Source organism: Papio anubis, chromosome 1, assembly GCF_008728515.1.
Source record: "Papio anubis isolate 15944 chromosome 1, Panubis1.0, whole genome shotgun sequence".
Classification (NCBI taxonomy): domain Eukaryota; kingdom Metazoa; phylum Chordata; class Mammalia; order Primates; family Cercopithecidae; genus Papio; species Papio anubis.
The window spans coordinates 15,748,737-15,768,178 of NC_044976.1; the positions used below are offsets into that span (position 1 = coordinate 15,748,737).

General features: G+C 51.0%; 1 protein-coding gene across 3 annotated transcripts in view; it reads left to right on the forward strand.

The window, feature by feature from the left end:
* Positions 1-19,442, forward strand: part of ARHGEF10L (Rho guanine nucleotide exchange factor 10 like) — a 178,794-nt gene that overhangs the window by 9,041 nt on the left and 150,311 nt on the right. The window contains exon 1 of one of the 3 annotated variants that reach the window (XM_021936646.2): positions 10,510-10,593. The exons of the other annotated variants lie outside the window; for them this stretch is intronic. The gene's annotated coding sequence lies outside the window, so the exon portion shown is untranslated. Of the gene's footprint in view, positions 1-10,509; positions 10,594-19,442 lie in introns of those variants that run through there. 3 annotated transcript variants of the gene reach the window in all.

Consider the following 19,442-nt stretch of genomic DNA (forward strand, 5'->3'; position numbering starts at 1 on the left):
CAGACCCCAAGCCAGCTTCTCAGGGTGGGGAAGCCCATGAGCAAACCACCTCCACAAAGGTGCTGTGGATGCCAGCCGTGGCTTCTGGGCTGGGTCTAAGGGGTTCTTCAGGGAAGCCTGGGCCACCACAGCTGCCTATCTGGTTTGCCCAGTTAGGAGCTGGTTGAGAAGCATCCGAGGGCAAAATGACCCATGAGATGAAGAGCTGTGGACTGCCTTCACAGGGGCTGGGGCAGGCTATCTGGGAAGTTCCTGGGAGCTCAGAGGAGAGGGGTGGCACTGGAGGATGAGAGGAGGTAGCTATAAGTGAGGCTCTAAGCAGAGCAGCCAGGAATGATCAGGGGTCCCTGGTAACCTTCCACGGGGCTTATGGGGCCATGGGACCAGGATCATATCAGTCTTTTTTTTTTTTTTTCTGAGACGCAATCTTGCTCTTGTTGCCTAGGCTGGAGTGCAGTGGGACGATCTTGGCTCACTGTGACCTCTGCCTCCCAGGTTCAAGCGATTCTCCTGCCTCAGCCTCCTGAGGAGCTGGGATTACAGGTGCCTGCCACCACGCCTGGCTAATTTTTGTATTTTTAGTAGAGATGGGGTTTCACCATGTTGGCCAGGCTGGTCTTGAACTCCTGACCTCAGGTGATCCACTCGCCTCGGCCTTCCAAAATGCTGGGATTACAGACGTGAGCCACCGCACCTGGCCACACAGCAGTCTTGTTTCTTTCACTGGCGGCTCCTGGAATGGTGCTGGGCACACCCTAGGCACCTGGGGTGTTTGCTGAATGCATGCCAAGTCTTTATTGGGATGGTTTGGTCTCACTGTCATGCTGGCTTACCTGGAAGGAACAGTGGTTCTGGAACCAGAGAGAAGAGAGTTCAAACCCTGGCACCCCCACTTACCAGCTCTGCGGGACAATGGGTAGGACATTTCCCCTTTCTGAGCCTCAGTTTCCTCATCTGCAGAATAGGAATTGCAATATCAACATTGAGGGTTGTTGTGTAGACAGGAGATGGTACAGGGGGTGGTGAGGTTGGCACTCAGAAGGTACCCATGAAGGAGCAGCTGTTATTGTCTTTATCCATGCATCTGTGGTGACACCCAGGGTTGTGAGCCAGTATTGTGGGATTGAGAAGGTGGGGATAGAGTGTCGGCTGGACCCACATTGTGAAGTTTTGGGGCAGTGTGGTGGGGGAGAGTCAGATAGACCTGGAATCTGTTGTTTACTTGCTGTGTGACCTCAGGCACGCTACTTACCTTTCTGGACCTCAGTTTCTTGTATGAAAAAGATCTTGAAAGCAGCCATTCTGGTTGGGCGTGGTGGCTCATGCCTGTAATCCCAGCTACTGGGGAGGCCGAGGTGGGTGGATCACTTGAGGTCAGGAGTTCGAAACCAGCCTGGCCAACATGGTGAAAACCCCGAATACAAAAATTAGCCGGGCATGGTGGCGGGCGCCCTAGAATCCCAGCTACTTGGCAGGCTGAGGCAAGAGAATTGCTTGAACCTGGGAGGCAGAGGTTGCAATAAGCCGAGATCATGCTACTGTACTACAGACTAGGTGACAGAGCAGAACAAGACTCCATCTTAAAAAAAAAAAAAAAAAAGAAGGCAGACATTCTACAGAGTTCTTGCCATAGTCAATGGGATCATGCATGAAGACTGCAGAGCCTGGCATATGGTAAATGTAGACAGATGCACAATAAAAGTGGGGACATCATCAGCACAGGTGGCCTTCAGAGGAGGAATGGGGTGAAAGGTCTTTGGAGGGGTGAATGTGGGATACAGTGGGGACTCTGGGTTTCGGCGGAGGGAAGGGGCTCAGGGCCTCTTTCATGTCATGTCCCTGACGTGCTAAGTCTCCCTTCCAAGGTGACCCACCCCCTGTGCCTCTGCTGACCCACTAGGTGGGTCAACATGACCATCCTGGGCTTTCGGGTCTCAGAAGATGTCATATCTGGGAGCTTAACCTCTTGAGTTTTGGGGGAAGACTTGGGCAAGCTTAACCAGAGGTCACACAGTCTGGGGGAAGGAGCATGGACTCTGGATTTAAACCCCAGCTCTTTCACTCACCCACTGTGTGACCTTGGACAAGTCACTTAACCTCTCTGGGCCTCTGTATTTATTCATAAAGCAGGATAGAGCCACCTTCCTTGCAGGGTTGCCTGGAGGCGTGGCACACAGTGGGCCTCTGTAAACGGGAGAGATGGGTGTGATTCCATGCCGCCTCCACACAGCCTCCGCAGAGGGCAAGGGAGTAGATGGTAATGAGCTCTGGGGCTGGTCCAAAACGCCAGTCTATAAAACCCCTGCCTGCAGCTTCTGGTGTGTTGCTCATGGGAGTTTATGTGAAGGACACAGCCGGATAACAGCCCATTGTTCTGAGTGGGGATGGTTTTATGACTCTTAGAAAGCGTCTTTCATCTGGGAGACCAGGGAGCTTATGGAGCCTCCCCGCCCTGGGCAGTGAAACTGTGGGATGATGAAGGTTTCTGGGGCTGGTGCCAGGCTGCAGCCATGGCCAGGCCCTCCTGCCACAGCCCAGGCCAGCCAGTGGGAGCTGAGCACCCGCCCCCCGCCACCCACCCACCAAGTGTCACTGAAGTCTCTCTCTAGGCCCTGCCCTCCTGAGGACCTCTTGCCCTGGCCCACAGTCTCCAGCCAGGTCTGCTTGGCAAGGCTGGAGGTTCGCTGTGTCCCCTGGGCTCTCTCCCTGCTTCCTCTCCTCAGCAGCCAGTGACACATTCCCTCTATCTTTATGGTAACTTCTAGAACAGGCCCTCTGCCCTGTCTGCCATCAGCTGACCAGCAACTCTTATGCCTGGGAGCCTGGCCTGGTGCTCTGAGCCCTGGGTTGGAGCAGTAATCTGATGCCAGGAAGCAAAGACCTTGTCTCCTTGTCCTTTCTGGCTCCTTGGCCAGGCCCCAAGCCGAGAAATGCAACCTCCCCTTGACTCAGCAGACAGCCCCAAGTGCTCTGCCTGTTATCCCTAGAGGAGGCTGCAGATACCCCTGAGGAGCAGGTGGCCCCCTGGGGCCTGTGGGGTTTGGCCTGCTGGGTAGAGGAGCTGTATGTGTTTGCAGCTGCCTCTGATACCCCAGCCTACATTTACCCTGTGCTAAGGCTTTGTCCTTTGTCCCTTTCCCCTTGACCTTTTTTTTTTGAGATGGAGTCTCGCCCTGTTGCCCAGGCTGGAGTGAAGTGGTGTGATCTCGGCTCACTGCAACCTCTGCTCCCCAGGTTCAAGCTATTCTCCCGCCTCAGCCTCCTGAGTAGCTGGGACTATAGGCGCAGACCACCTCACCCAGCTGATTTTTGTATTTTTAGTAGAGACGGGGTTTCACCATATTGGCGAGGCTGGTCTCGAACTCCTGACCTCAGTTAATCCGCCTACCTCGGCCTCCCAAAGTGTTGGGGTTACAGGTGTGAACCACCGTACCCGCGCCCCTCCCCCGCTTGGTCTTTTCTGTTTTAGGAGATACAGGAAGGTTAAAGCAGGGTGCTGGGGATACCTTGTGCCTTAATTGGTCACTCTTCTTGCACAGGACTCAGGAATGGCCCCTTCGTCCTGCACCAGGACAGTAGCCAGGGACAAACAGCACCACCCGAATATTCATCTCTCCTCTCATCATAGGCTTCTTTGCTTTCAAGGAATAAAAATCCACTCAAGTGGTTCAAGTGAAGGGGTGCTGAGTAAGAACAGGTCATTTTGACGAACATTCAAGGCTAGGACAGAGTGTCTTTGTGCCTCAGTTTCCTCATCGGTAAAATGGGGATAAAAGTATCCACTTTATAGGGTTCCTGTGAGGATTAAATGAGCTAATACATGTGAAGTGTTTAAACAGAACCTGGTATATAGAGAGTGCTATTAGGCGTTTGCTATTATTATTTTATCCTTATTTTTGTAGAGATGGAGTCTTGCTATGTTGCCCAGGCTGGTCTTGAACTCTTGGGCTCAAGCAATCCTCCCAACTTGGCTTCCCAAAGTGCTGAGATTATAAGCGTGAGCCACTGTGCCGGCCTGCCGTGGTTATTTTGACACTGCATCACCAGGAGAATGGGCTACTCAGACTAGTCTCTCCTGACACTAAGTCCCGTAAAGGAGCAGCTCAGGGAAGTCAGGCTGCCTTCCGCCTGATCCCCTGGGACACCTGTGGCTGTGTCGTTGACCTTAGCTTGCTTCCCCGCAAATGCAGGTCCTGGATTATGAAGAACCTAGAAGACTTCAGGGGTTGCTTAGTGCATCCCAGCTCCCCTCAAAATTCCTGTCCTATTGAACAGGGGCAGGAATGTTATGGAAAGAGGGTTTCAACTTGGTAAGACAGACTCTATCATCCTCATTTGTAAGCAAAATGTGACCCATTCTCTCTTTGATACTGGCCTGTTCACGATTGGCTTGATGACGTAGTGCATAACAAGGACTGGCTGCTGGCTGGGCACTCTCCATTCATACTGCCTATGCGAGGCGGGTATCCAGACTTGGGAAGTCCACATTCCCATCCACCCACTTTCTTTCTTTCTTTTTTTCTCTTGAGACGGAGTCTTGTTCTGTCTCCCAGGCTGGAGTACAGCAGCGTGATCTTGGCTCACTGCAACCTCCGCCTCCCGGGTTTAAGAGATTCTCCTGCCTCAGCTTCCTGAGTAGCTGGGATTACAGGCAGCTGCCACCATGCCTAGCTAATTTTTGTATTTTTAGTAGAGACGAAGTTTCGTCATGTTGGCCAGGCTGGTCTCGAACTCCTGACCTCAAGTGAATCACCCACCTCGGACTCCCAAAGTGCTGGGATTACAGATGTGAGTCATTGTGCCTTGCCAGCCAACATGCCCATCCCACCCATTTTCTGTTTTTTTGGTTTTTTTTGGTTTTTTTTTTGGAGAAGGAGTCTTGCTCTGTCGCCTGGGCTGGAGTGCAGCGACACAATCTCAGCTCACTGCAACCTCCGCCTCCTGGGTTCAAGTGATTCTCCTGCCTCAGCCTCCCTAGTAGCTGGGATTGCAGGCGCGTGCCACCACGCCCAGCTAATTTTTATATTTTTAGTAGAGACAGGGTTTTGCCATATTGGCCAGGCTGGTCTCAAACTCCTGACCTCAGGTGATCCGTCTGCCTTGGCCTCCCAAAGTGCTGAGATTACAGGTGTGAGCCACCATGCCCAGCCAGTTTCTTTTCTACAGCAGAGGTAGATCAAACTTTTTGATCTACTTTTTTGATCACCCTCAAACTTTTTGGCATCAGGAACTGGTTTCGTGGATGTGGAAGACAATTTTTCCACGGTTGGGGTTGGGGGATGGTTTTGGGATGATTCGAGTGCATGACATTTATTGTGTACTTTATTTCTATTATTACATTGTAATATATAATGAAATAATTATACAACTCACCATAATGTAGAATCAGTGGAAGCCCTGAGCTTGTTTTCCTGCAACCAGACGGTCCCATCTGGGGGTGATGGGAGACAGTGACAGATTATCAGGCATTAGATTCTCATAAGGAGCGTGCAATCTAGGTCCCTCGCATGTGCAGTTCACAATAGGGTTTGTGGTCCTCTGAGAATCTAATGCCACCGCTGCTTATCTGACAGGAAGCGGAGCTCAGGTGGTAATGTGAGTGATGGGAGTGGCTGTAAATACAGATGAAGCTTGCTTACCTGCCACTCACTTGCTGCTGTGTGGCCTGGTTCCTAACAGGCCACAGACTGGTTCTGTCCATGGCCAGGGGATTGGGGACCCCTGCACTATTGAGCTGACTGGTGGGAGCGGGGCCAGACTGGGAGGCAGCAGCGAGGGCCCTGGGTCCCCATCTTGGCTTTTCCACCAGATTGCTGAGCAACCTTGGACAGGTCACCTAGCCTCTCTGACCAGGGAAATACCACCCCTTACGCCCTCATTCCCTCTTTCCCAGGTCAGCAGTGGAGACAAGGAGGACGGACTCCTGAGTCCCATCCAGATGTAATGTATCATCGATGATTTTGCTTACACAATAAATCCTGCCCTCACCGGAGTGCTCAGTGAGTGGGTGATTCTGGTTAATTGAATGTTCTGGGACATGGAAATGTTCCCAGAAATCCTTTTTGTTCCTTTTGTGGCTATTGAAACCCATCCACTCATCTATTCAGCACATATTTGTCTCCTGTCTATGCTGCAGCAGGTTTTGGAGCAGGTGCCGGGGATACCACCCGGAATGAAACAACAGAGTCCAGCCTCCATGGATTCACAGTCCGGGGAGGAGACATGTGACAAACATGCCACCACACATGGTAGGTAGGGCACACTGACCAGGGAATGCAGGCTGCGGGTAGGAACCAGGGGCCCAGTACGGAAGTCCTTGGAAAGAGCTCCCAGAGAAGGTGCTATTTATGTTAACAGCACTAACAAGCAATTAACCATAGTGTCTGGGGGATGGAGTAGTCAGGGGTATTCCAGCCGAGGGCAAAGGCTCAGAGAAACACCTGTGCATTCATTTGTGCTGTGGAGGTTAGAGTGTACAACTGGGGTAGGGCACAATGGCTCACACCTGTAATCCCGGCACTTTGCGAGACCAAAGTGGGAGGATCACTTAAGTCCAGGAGTTCAAGACCAGCCTGGGCAACATAGTGAAACCCCATCTCTACCAAAAAAAACCCACAAAAATTAGCAGGGCATGATGGTGTGCACCTGTAGTCTCAGTTAGGAGGTTGTGGTAGGAGGGTCACTTAAGCCTGGGAGGTGGAGGTTACAGTGAGCTGAGATCACATCATTGCACTCCGGCCTCAGTGACACAGCAAGACTCTATCTTCAAAAAAGAAAAAAAAGAATGTGTTTTTGGGAAAGTGAGAGTGAAGAGGCAGGTGCATGTCAGGAGGACAAGAGTACGTGAGGATGTGGCCTGCTGAGGGCTGGCCTGGACTGTGAGGGCTGCCGGTTTATTTATTTTCCAGTGTATGTTTTGTGATGTGATTCTTTCTCATCAAAGTGGAGAGTAGAGGGGGAAAATGAAATTAAAACACTAAATCACAGAGGAGGGGCCTCAAATCAGAGGAGTGACAGAGGGCTGGGAGTGACACTGACAAGTAGAGAGCACAACTGTGTCTAAAGGGCCACCACTCCTGGGGCCCTGCAGAGTGTGGCCATGGGGGAATGTGGACCTGGCATTATCAGATCTTCAGATTTGTTAAGAGAAGCTAAAAATCTGGCTTTTAATTTTTTTTTTTTCAGAGACAGGGTCATGCTGTTGCCTAGGCTGGGGTGCAGTGGTGGGATCATGGCTCACTGCAGCCTCAAACTCCTGGGCTCAAGTGATCCTCTCACCTCAGCCACCTAAGCAACTGGGACTACAGGCATGCACTACTGCATCTGGCTAGGTTTATTTTTTATTTTTGTAGAGATGGGGGTCTCCCGATGTTGCCCAGGCTGGTCTAAAATGCCTGGCCTCAAGCAATCCTCCTGCCTTGGCCTCCTAAAGTGCTGGGATTATAGGCATGAGCCACTGCTCCTGGCTGCAATCTGACTTTTTATGGGAAATCTCCCAATGACTAAATGATGGCAACTGACAACAACAAGAAAACCACTATAGGCAAAACAAAATGCTTCTGCAGACTCAATTTGTTTTATGAGCAGGTGGTTTGGAACCCTAGACCCAGAGGGTTCTATTGATAAGGGTTCTAGGGTGTCCTTTAGAATCCATTATGATCCTCTAAAGAGTATGCCCCTAAACTGTGCTGGACTCTGGGGGGACAATGGGGGTCTGGGGCATGACCCCTGCCCTCAAGGCTATATCATAGCTGCCCTCAAGCTAGATGGGTCAAATCAGTTATCACCCAGAGCCAACTTATAACAAAAGGACTAGGTGCTATAGAACTCAGAGGAGGGGGAGATCAGGGAATGGAGGAGACCATGTGAAAAGGCCTCCTGGGGATTCTGGGCCTTGTGATGGTTCTTGGAGGGGAGGGTAACACTCAGTACAACCAAAGAAGGTAAGGGCGTCCTGAGCTGGAGGAGTCAGACATTTCGGGATCAGATGGGAAATAAGATAATAAAGGAGACCGGGCACGGTGACTCACACCTGTAATCCCAGCACTTTGGGAGGCCGAGATGGGATGATCTCTTGAGCCCAGGAGTCCAAGACCAACCTGGATAACATAGTAAGACCACCATCTCTACAAAAAAAAAAAAAAAAAAAAAAAAAAAAAAATTAGCCAGGCATGGCTACCTGGCAATACAGGCACTACAGGCACCACCATGCCCGCACCTGTAGTGCCAGCTACTTGCAGGCTGAGGCAGGAGGATTGCTTGAGCCCAGGAGTTTGAGGTTACATTGAGCTGATTGTGCCAGCCTGAGCCACAGGGCAAGACTCAGTCTCTTTTTTTTTTGAGACAGAGTCTCTTTCTGTCACCCAGGCTGAAGTGCAGTGGCATGATCTTGGCTCACTGCAACCTCCACCTCCCAGGTTCACGTGATTCTCCCGCCTCAGCCTCCTGAGTAGCTGGGCTTACAGGCGCACACCACCACATCCGGCTAATTTTTTGTGTATTTTTAGTAGAGACAGAGTTTCACTATGTTGGCCAGACTGGTCTCGAACTCCTGACCTCGTGATCTGCCCGCCTTGGCCTCCCAAAGTGCTGGGATTACAGGTGTGAGCCACCGCGCCCAGCCAAGACCCAGTCTCTTAAAAAAAGAAAGAAAGAAAGAAAGAAAAAAAACAGATAGCCAAGGAAGGGGTTGGAGTAAATTGTGTAAGACTGCGATGTTGGTCTGGGACATGTACTTGGCTCTGGCACGTGTACTTGGCTCTGGCTATGACAGCAGGACCCAAAAGTCCATATTCTGGTCCAAAGCTTAATACCATGAGCCTGAGGTCACTCAATGGACATCTGAAGTGTTCTTCCTGCTTTGCTAGCATCCCCAAATCTCTCCTGTCTGCTGTCCTGCCATCATTTATTCACATCAGGGCAGGGGCCGTGCCTGTTGTGTTCACTGATGTCTCCTGCATGACTAGAACGATGTGTGGAACAGAGCAAAAAATGCTCAAAGAATATCCACCGCCTATTACTATGAGCCAGTGTTGCCCTAGCCTGGGGCTTAGGACGACTCTGTGGTGCTTATGTTCTTGTGTGGAGAGTGATAATAAACAAACCAACGAGTCGGTGAATAAGATGATTTCAGAGTGTGGCCTGTGTGACTTGTCTCACTGCACTGTAGCCTTCTGTTTATTTGTGTCTTCTCCTAAGCCTATGAGCTCCGAGGGGGCGGGGCTGGGGTCTGTCTGCTTCCTCGTCTCATTGGTAGCCCCTGAGGTTGGTGCCTGACAAATAGGAAAAAAAAAAAAAAAAAAAAAAAAAAAAAACCCAAACAACAACAACAACAAAAAAACGTTTTTGCCGGCTGTAGGCTGTAAGGAACACAAGCTGAAAATGATTTCAACCTACATGCACCTGTACCCTTTGGAGGCTGCAGAACTTATCATTATCAACCCAGGAGTAATTGCTGATAAGCCCGCGTGTGAATTTCCTTGCAAATAGAGAGGTAGCGGGGGAGTGTTTAACAACAACGCGGATAATCTTAATTAATGACCTGATAACTGTAATTAATTGCATCATATCCAGAGGCCCTCTTTGGAATTTCAGGAGGGAGTACCTAGTGTTTGGCAGCTTTGGAGCTGCAAAGGCAGGGGAGTGATAGGATCTCAGTCCCAGCACTTTGCTGCTCAGTGAGCTTTGCCAAGTTACTCACAGTTCTGAGCCTCAGTTTTCTTCTGGGGAAAATGGGGCTACATCACTGGGGTGTTGTCAGTCTCAAAGCCGCTAATGCCTGAACCCGTCAGGGTTGTTCTTGGAGGTTAGGGTGCATGGCTGCAAGGTTCCCTATGTTGCCATGGCGGGGGTGGGAGGGCAGTAGGGGGCCGCTGAGACTGGTTGAGGGGCAGGTCATAAGTCTAGGGTTTCCCCTGGGGCCGGCCCAGGAATCTCTCACCCATTTGGGGGAACCTCAGGACAAAATGTTGACGCGGGGGAGGAGAAGCCGGCACCCTGCGCGCCTGCGGGATCTCTCCGCGGGAGAACTGGGGAAGGAGAAGCGGGAGGCGGGAAGCGGGGACCCCGGGGTGGGTGCAGGAGCGAGGAGGTCGTCGTGTGGCCGGGGACGGGCCCCATCCCCGCGGGCCTCAGTTTCCTCCCTTTACTGTGGGGGGCCGGGTGGGCTGCCGGGACCGCTGGGGGCTCGCAGCGGGTTGAGGGAGGCCCCATTTCCCTCGCGGCGCGCTCGGAGCAGGGAGGGGGCGCGGCGGCCGCGGCCCCGGCCACCAGGGGTTAAGCGGTGACCTCAGCCGCGGCGGCCCGGGACCGGGCGGGTGGGGGCGGCGCCGCGTCGCGCACGGCGGCGGCGGCGGGACCAGGCCTCAGAGCGCGGCGGGCGCGGGCGCAGTCCGGCAGGCGGACCTCGCGAACGGGCGGGCAGCGCGGCCGATGGCTCGGGCGGCGGCGGCGGCGGCGGCGGCGGCGGTGGGGGCGCCGTCCCGGCCATGGGCGCCCGCGGCGGCCTGAGGAGCTGGAGGCGCGGCGCCGGCCGCCGAGCGCCTTTGTGAGCGGCGCGCATGACAAAGGCGCGGGCCCGGGCGGCCGAGGCGGGTGAGTGAGCGCGGGGGCCCTGCCTCCGCGGGATCCTCGCGTGTCCCCGAGTCTGCGAGTGCGGGGGAGGCGCTCCAGGCGCCGGGGTCCTCCGGAGGTCCCGGGCGTGTCGCCGTGGGCCGGCGGGGGCTGTGTCCGCCGCTGTGTCCCTGTGTCTGGGTGTGAGAGCCCCGCGCCCGCGTCTCCCCTCGGTGTGGGTCTCTTCTTGTGTCACTGGAGTTCTGGTGTTACTAGGGCGAGTGGCCTTTGTACTTCAGCTTGTGTGTGTGTGGCCTCCAGCCGGTTGGGGTCAGGACAGTTTGGGAACCCCCGTCCCCACCCTGTGCCTCACTTTCCGCTGTGGTCCACCTCCTCCTGCGCTGACCTTGGGGGTCCCTGGGATCGGGTGAAGTCAGGGAGTGCCCTTGTCGCCTATGTGGTGAGTCAGCCTCTCCCACCCTGGACCCCCGCCCAGAGGCGGAACGGGACGGCCTCCTGCAGGAGGAGACTGTGGGAGGAGAGGATGCCGGGTCAGCCGGAGGCCGTGGCTGCAGAGCCGCCAGTCCGGATCCTCCCTGGAACAGGAGGGCCCTACATGAAGACCAGCCTCCTTGGAGTGTCTGGGATGGCCTCTGAGAGGGAGCGTCGGCCTGACTGTAGGGAGCATGGGGACAATTCTTCCTCCCTCTCCCAGAGCCCTGGGGCAGGGGTCTCGAATCTTCCTTTGGCCCTGAAAGTCAGGAGGCCCTGCATTGCGTCAGTGCCAAGCAGAGAGGTGGTGGCTAGTGGACTGCACTTCCCCACTGGCTTTGGAGCTCAATTGCTGCCCCAAAGTCCTTGGCTTCCCTTAGGGATGCTACTGGGAAGCCACGCCCCACCTGCCGGTAGCCCCATCTGCTCCTCCTAGGATTCTGGGGAGAGAGGGCAGGTTGTGCGGGCTCATTAAAATGCATAGCTCTTCCTGGCATCCGCCCAGCACTGTGTCCCCCACGGTGTTCAGGCCCTGGACACACAGACTAGATAGCAGGTCAGCCTCCGGAAATCTCCAAGCTCCCTGTGACTGTGGGCTGGGGACTGCCCTGCCCCTTCCTCAGGCCCTCAGGGTGAAGCTCAGAACCCTCCTGTAAGGCTTCCTGTGGTGCCCGAATATGATGCTCGCTGTCCCCAGGCACTTGCCTTCCCGAGGCCCCCTGTCCCTTCCCCTTCCGCCAAAGAGCCTCTGCGGGCTGTTCTCTCTATCCAGGAAGTGGATCCCATTCTTCACCTCTGATTTCTCACTCCAGAGCTACTTCCTCTCCAGTGAGCCAGGCTAGCCCCAATGCTCTGAGGGTTCCTGCCCCAGTCGTGGGGGCGGGGGGCTTTTTTTACGGTCTTCCAGTGGAGCAGGGACCATGCCTGTCCTTGATCACAGCTCAGAACAGTGCCTGGTGCATAGTGGGTGCACTACACATAGTTGGCTGAATAAATGAATGTCTAATAACTAATGGTTCCCAAGTTCTGTTCCAAGTTTTAACTCTGGAGGAGTCTGGGGAGGGGGGAAAGCTGGTGGACGGCTCTGGGGCCCAGGTACCAGGTTAGTATAAGAGGAGGTTGGGTGTGGTGGCTCACGCTTGTAATCCCAGCACTTTGGGAAGCCAAGTTGGGTGGATCACTTGAGGTCAGGAGTTTGAGATCAGCCTGGCCAACATGGTGAAAACCTGTCTTTATTAAAAATACAAAAATTATGGCCAGGCTCAGTAGCTCATGCCTGTAATCCCAGCACTTTGGCAGGCGGAGGTGGGCAGATTACCTGAGGTCAGGAGTTCAAGACTAGCCTGGCCAAAATGGTGAAACCCCGTCTCTACTAAAAATATAAAATTAGCTGGGCGTAGTGGCACATGCCTGTAGTCCCAGCTACTCAAGGAGAATCGCTTGAACCTGGGAAGTGCAGGTTGCAGTGAGCCGAGATCGCACCATTGCACTCCAGCTTGGGTGACAAGAGCGAAACTCCACTTCAAAACAAAAACAAAAACAGAAATTAGCCGGGTGTGATGGTGCACGTCTGTAATCCCAGCTATTTGGGAGGCTGAGGTGGGAGGGTCGCTTGAACCCGGGAGGCGAAGGTTACAGTGAACCAAGATTGTGCCACTGCGCTCCAGCCTGGGTAACAGAATGAGATTCTATCTCAAAAGAAAAAAAATAAAAAGAAGATTGAGCATGGTAGCTCATGCTTGTAATCCCAGCACTTTAGGAGCCTCAGGTGGGAGGCTCACTTGAGCCCAGGTGTTCGGGACCAGCCTGGGCAACGCAGGAGACCACGTCTCTACAAAAAGTTTTAAAAATTAGTTGGATGTGGTGGTGCACGCCTGTAGTCCCAGCTACTCAGGAGGCTGAGATGGGAGGATCAATTGAGCCTGGAAGTTCGAGGCTGCAGTGAGCTGTGATTGTGCCACTGTACTATAGCTTAAGTGACAGAGGGAGACTCTGTCTTAAATATATATATATATATATGTGTGTGTGTGTGTGTGTGTGTATATATATTTGTGTGTGTGTGTATATATATGTGTATATATATTTGAGGAAAGTGTGCTGTTACTTGGACAAATGGTATATTAATTAACAGACATTTATAATATACGCTGAGTGCCAGGTGCTGGGCTAGATGATTTAAGCATGTACCTCTTATACATTGAGAAGGAATAGAGTAGAAAGAATACATGTAATCTTCTTAGATTAATTTTGAAAAGATAAAGTAAGTGATATATATGCCATGATAAGATAATAATAACATAGATTTACATTGCACTTGCATATCTGCTATCTCTTTGTTTTGATAACACCCTAGTAATTAGGCAGGGAGATGGGTTCATACCCATTTTACTAATGAGGAAGATGAGCATATAATGTCACTGCTGAAGCGAGTCATCGAAGGAGCCAGCACTCAGCCTGGGACTCCCTGGCCACGCAGTCCTTGCTTTCTTCTGCACAGCTGTCTCCAGTGCCTTTTGTATTCCTGTCACCCGGCTAGACTAGACGGGTGAATGAGCCACTGTTCTTGCCCTCAAGGGGTCTAAAGTCCAGGAGACAATCAAGTTCTTTAACAACTGAGTGTGCCAAAGTTGTTCCACCCCACGGTGCCACCTTGGGCCCAGCTCAGTCCTTTCCTTGCCGTGTCCCAGAGAGTTCTTGGTCTCTCTACCTCAGTGGAGGGCATCAGAGCCATTTTCCTTCAGGACCCTGGTCTGATGACATTCCCAGGAGTCCTTATAGAGCCTCTGCTGGATCCTGGGCAGTGGTGAGTTGGGAACTAGCTCATACCTACACATAAGAGCTGATTGCTAAATTTTAGGAATTTTATGAGCCAGTTTTTAAACACAGCCATTATAACAAATTTTGAGGCTGGGTGTGGTAGCTCAAACCTGTAATCCCAACACTTTGGGAGGCTGAGGCAGGCAGATCACCTGAGGTCGGGAGTTCGAGACCAGCCTGGACAACATGGTGAAACCCCGTCTCTACTAAAAATAAAAAAAATTAGCCGGGTGTGGTGGTGCGTGCCTGTAATCCCAGCTACTCGGGAGGCTGAGGCAGGAGAATTGCTTGAACCCAGGAGGTGGAGGTTGCAGTGAGCCGAGGTCGTGCCATTGTACTCCAGCCTAGGGGACAAGAGTAAAATTCTGTCTCAAAAACAATTTTTTTTTTAGTATATACAGTCATCATTAAGTAAATTATATATATTATATATATATATATATATATATAGAGAGAGAGAGAGAGAGAGAGAGACGGAGTGTCGTTCTTTCGCCCAGGCTAGAGTGAAGTGGTGCAATCTCAGCTCACTGCAACCTCCACCCCTGGTTTCAAGTGCAGGGGGAGCCTCAGCCTCCCAAGTAGCTGAAATTACAGGAGCCCACCACCATGCCTGGCTAATTTTTGTACTTTTAGTAAAGGCAGGATTTCACCATGTTGGCCAGGCTGGTCTCAAACTCTTGACCTCAGGTGATCCACCCACCTCAGCCTCCCAAAGTGCTGGGATTACAGGCGTGAGCCACCGCGCCCGGCTATTATTATATATTTTTGAGATGGAGTTTCACTCTTGTTGCCTAGGCTGGAGTGCAATGGTGTGATCTCTGCTCACTGCAACCTCCACCTCCTGGGTTCAAGTGATTCTCCTGCCTCAGCCTCTGGGATTACAGTAGCTGGGATTACAAGCGCCTGCCACCACACCTGGCTAATTTTTGTATTTTAGTAGAGATGGGGTTTCACAATGTTGGCCAGGCTGGTCTTGAACTCCTGACCTCAGGTGGTCCACCTGCCTTGGCCTCTCAAACTGCTGGAATTACAGTCATGAGCCACTGTGTCCAGCCATAAATTTTATACGTATACATATACTATTATTATTATTATTGTTATTATTTTTGAGTTACAGTTTTGGCTCTTGTTGCTTAGGCTGGAGTGCAATGGCATGATCTCGGCTCACAATAACCTCTGCCTCCCACGTTCAAGCGAGTCTCATGCCTCAGCCTCCCAAGTAGCTGGGATTACAGGCACCCACCACCACGCCTGGCTAATTTTTGTATTTTTAGTAGAGATGGGGTTTCACCATGGTGTCCAGGCTGGTCTCAAACTCCTGCCCTCAGGTGATCTGCTCACCTCAGCCTCCCAAAGTACTGGGATTACAGGTGTCAGCCACCATGCCCAGGCCGTAAATTATATTTTATAAAGTAATAAATATTCAATTTTTTTTCTAACTATTTTACTCTATTACCTGTGCATTTGTGGTTATTTGCTGCTTTGTGTGCGTGTGTGTGTGTGTGTGTGCGCGTGCGCGCGCATTGGGGGATGTATTAGTTCTTTTTCATACTGCTGTTTTTATACTGCTATGAAGAAATACCCGAGACTAGGTAATTTATAAAGAAAAAGAGGTTTAATGGACTCACAGTTCCACATGGCTGGGGAGGCCTCACAATCATGGTGGAAGGTGAAGGAGAAGCAAAGGCACGTCTTACATGGTGGCAGGCAAGAGACCCTGTGCAGGGGAACTGCCCTTTATAAAACCATCAGATCTTGGGAGACTTATTCACTATCATGAGAACAGCATGGGGAAAACCTGCCCCTGTGATTCAATTACCTCCCACCACGTCTCTCCCATGACATGCAGGGATTATGGGAGCTACAGTTCAAGATGAGATTTGGGTGGAGACAGAGCCAAACCATATCAGGGGGTGTCAGTGTGGGTGTGTGTGTAATGTACATAGTGGTGTGCTACTGCATATCTCAACTCCATTCAGTGATGTGATGTTGGCAGCTTGAAATTGGCCACAGTGAGAATATTTATACCATATAACTTGGCAAACACTGCAAATCAGAATCTTTTCCCCTGAAGAGCTTGTTTACCAGCACACCACTGGGAATCCAGCAATGAGCAACTCAGTCCCTCCCTTTGAACTTACATTTTCGTGTGATGCCGCTCCAGGACTGATCTTAGTGTCTTCGTGGCTGAGGGGCAGCTGCTGGACAGGGCCTGCTGTGCTGATGGAAGTTGTAAATTGCCCTCAAATCATGGGAGCTCTCCACTCCAGCGCGCGAGTTGTTACCATGCACCAGAAAGAGGGGAAACGGGACAAGGAGGAGATTCAGTTAATTGAGAGCTGACTTTGCCATTGAATAACCCTATTCGGGATGACCCAGGCATCTTGGAGGAAAAACAGCGGTGATGTCTGAGGACAGACCATGGACAAGTTAAGTAGCTTGGGGCTTGTGGAGTTGTGACGTCCAGGACATGGGTGGCTAGAGCTGGCATAGACAACAGTGGGTATGACCTGTCCATATGGATGCAGGGCCTGCATGAGAGAGTAGAAGCAGACAGTTGCTCTTGTACCGCCTGTGATCTCTGGTTGAGAGATGGACACGGCACAGTTACATACAGTGGAGGGATGTGCAGAGTGTAGCAGGGGAATGGGGTAGGGAGAGGGAAACAGTTCATGCCTCCGAGTCTTTGCACATGCTGCTCCTTCTACCCAGGGGAGTTAATGTGTGTTTTTTCTACCCAGAAGGAAGGGCATGTGCAAAGGCTCAGAGGCATGAATTATTGAGAGCTCAGTCTGACTCTGGTGTCAGGTAAATCAAAAGTCTGCAGGGTTTGAAACAGAGCAGGGGAAGCATTGAACCTTCCTCAAGTCAGGGGGCACAGCATCATCTGGATGCCAGCAAAGGAAGTCTGCCAAACCTCGCCTGTCAGGGGCCTTGTGCTGTGTGGATCACCCTGCTTCCCTGAAAATCTTTAAGGTTTCTTGGTAGTTTCCTGCTGTCTCTAAAGCTTGCTGCTGTTCCAGCCCCTGCATCTGTGGCTGGTGGATTCTCAAAAAAAAAAAAAAAAAAAATCCATGTTAATATCAAGCCAAACAAAACTTAATTGGGATGGGAAGAGGGGTCTCCTGTTCTTCCCCCATTGCTAATTAATACCAGAAAAGCTGCTTCTGTCTTTCATTTAGGCAGACAATTGAGAGCTTGTTTGTTTAAAGACAACTGATTTTGACTTTATGCCTATATGTGCCGGGTATTTTTCATGCATCAATTCATTTAATTTCCATGCCGATCTTGCAAGTAGGTCCTATTTTCCCATCTTATCGATGAGGAAATTGAGTCTCAGAGACTTATCCAAGGGCACTGTGTTTGTAAGTGGTAGGATTCGAACCCGGCAGGTGCTGAGATCTTTCTGCAGTCCCATGCTCCCTTCCTTTATGCGGTGTTCCTTTTCCCTTTGAGGAGGGTAGGGAGAGATTAGTCACATGCCTGGAATCTCAGCACACTTTGCCCTTCTTAGTTTGGAGTTAATGTGTGTTTTTTTAATCCAGTGTTAGCAAGGCCCAGTCTGGTCATAGCTGGGTTTGTTACCCTGTGGCTCAGGGGCAAGGATGAGAATAGAACCCTGGTATCCACATGGGCCCCCTAGGCCTGGTGTCAGGAAAGAGCTAATACTAATGGCTAAAAATTGCAGAGTGGCAGGCCCCTTGGTAGTGCATGGCTTGTGGGAGCTTGTTCAGTTCTCAGCTACTCCAAGAGGTAGGCTGCATCATTATCTATGTTTTGCCTCCATTGAACTTGCCCAGGGTTGTGCAACCAAGAGGTAGAAGCACCACATTCTGCTCGCCCCAGAGTCCTGCCTCTCCACTCTGTGTCTTTCCTTGAGCAGTGCCAACCCTCCCAGGGCCTGGCTCGGCTGTGCCTTTGACAGCCCCTAGCAGCAGTGCCCATATGCCATGGAAAATGGGGAAGGATAGTTGACCACTTGGCCACAGGCCCAGGGTCTGCCCACCTCTTGGTTAGAGCCAGCACCGAACTCCCTGCCATGGGGTTCATCTTCCCACTGGCCTATTGGTTGAGAGGGTGGTCTCAGACAAGGCCCCAACACCACCTTCTTGTAGATACATCCCCAGTCCAGGGCAGTGCAGGTGGTTTGTGATGGTGCCAGCCCATGTTGGCATGTTGGGCCCAAGATGAGGTGGCATTTCTGAGTTGTGGAACCCCTTTCTCCTTGAGAGCCTGCCCCCAGAGTGTCCTCCTCTCTGCAAAAGTCCTGGTTCTAGTCACTGGCTGATTGGTATGCATCCCAGAATCCCGGCCATTAGCATACAAGGCGGGAGCCAGCTCTCATTACTCCCCTCTCTTCATTGTTTGAAGTGGGCAGACTTGGAGTGAGCTTTGGAAATGTGAGCTTTTTATTCAATTTCCCTAGAAAAACAATGGTTAAATTAAGTAGGAAAATAACAGTCTCCCGAAATTAAAGAAAAATATTCCTGAACCTAGACATTACCCACAACCTTTGAATTTCTTTTAAAATAGGCATTTGTTTTACTCTTAAGTTATGTATGTATTGCATGACCACTGAAGAAAACACAGAGAAAATACAGAGAGAAGAAAATGGAAATCATTTTACCACCTAAAGACAGCCTTTCTCAATATTGTGGTGCATAGCATTCATGTATTCAGTAATTCATTTGCTCATTTGGCAAGTATCTATTTAGGGCCCAGAAAGGGAGAGACTGTATTGGGTTCTGGGAGTAGAGGGGTACCCTGCTCCCTGCTGGGGCTCTTTCTATGTTGGGCCTTGGGCAACTCACCTGACCCTTCTCTTATCTGTTTTCTCATCTGTAGAATAGGGATAACACTAGTAGCTGTGTCATAAGGCACGGGGATTTAACAAAAGTGCAAGTAGGATGCTCATTATAGTGCCCGGCCCAGGTCAACGCTTAGCAATGTTGGCTTTTGTCACGTAGGGGAGGAATACCTTTTCTTCTACGCTGTTAGGTTCTGTGATAGAGCCTATGAATTAAACTGACAAAAGACAGATTAATAGGAGAAAAGGCATATTGATTTTATTTAATGTTACTATACATATGTATTTTTTACTGTAAGGGATCTCCATAGAAAAGAAATGAAAATCCAAAGAGGCAGTTAGACCCGGGAGCTTACATAACATTTTAACAAAGGGCGATAAATTGTGGAGAAGCAGGAGACAAAAGAAAAGAATTGGACTCTTAGGGGGGCAGTGCATTTCACGAAAGTGACTAGGAAATGTATGGTAGATAAGGGTGGTTTAGTAAGGTTTGTTATGCAGATAAGATAGAGGGATACACCTTTGCAAATGGAAATTTATATCACCTTTACAAAGGGAAATGTGTGTCCTGCTTATAGGCAGAAAAGGGGAGACAAAGAGCTCTTCCTGCATCTGCTGCTGCTCAAGTACCTTGAGCTCAAAATAATTCTTTTTTTTTTTTTTTTTTGTGAGACAGCATCTTGCTCTGTTACCCAGGCTGGAGTGTAATAGCCCAATCTTGGCTCACTGCATCCTCTGCCTCCTGGGTTTAAGTGATTCTCCAGCCTCAGCCTCC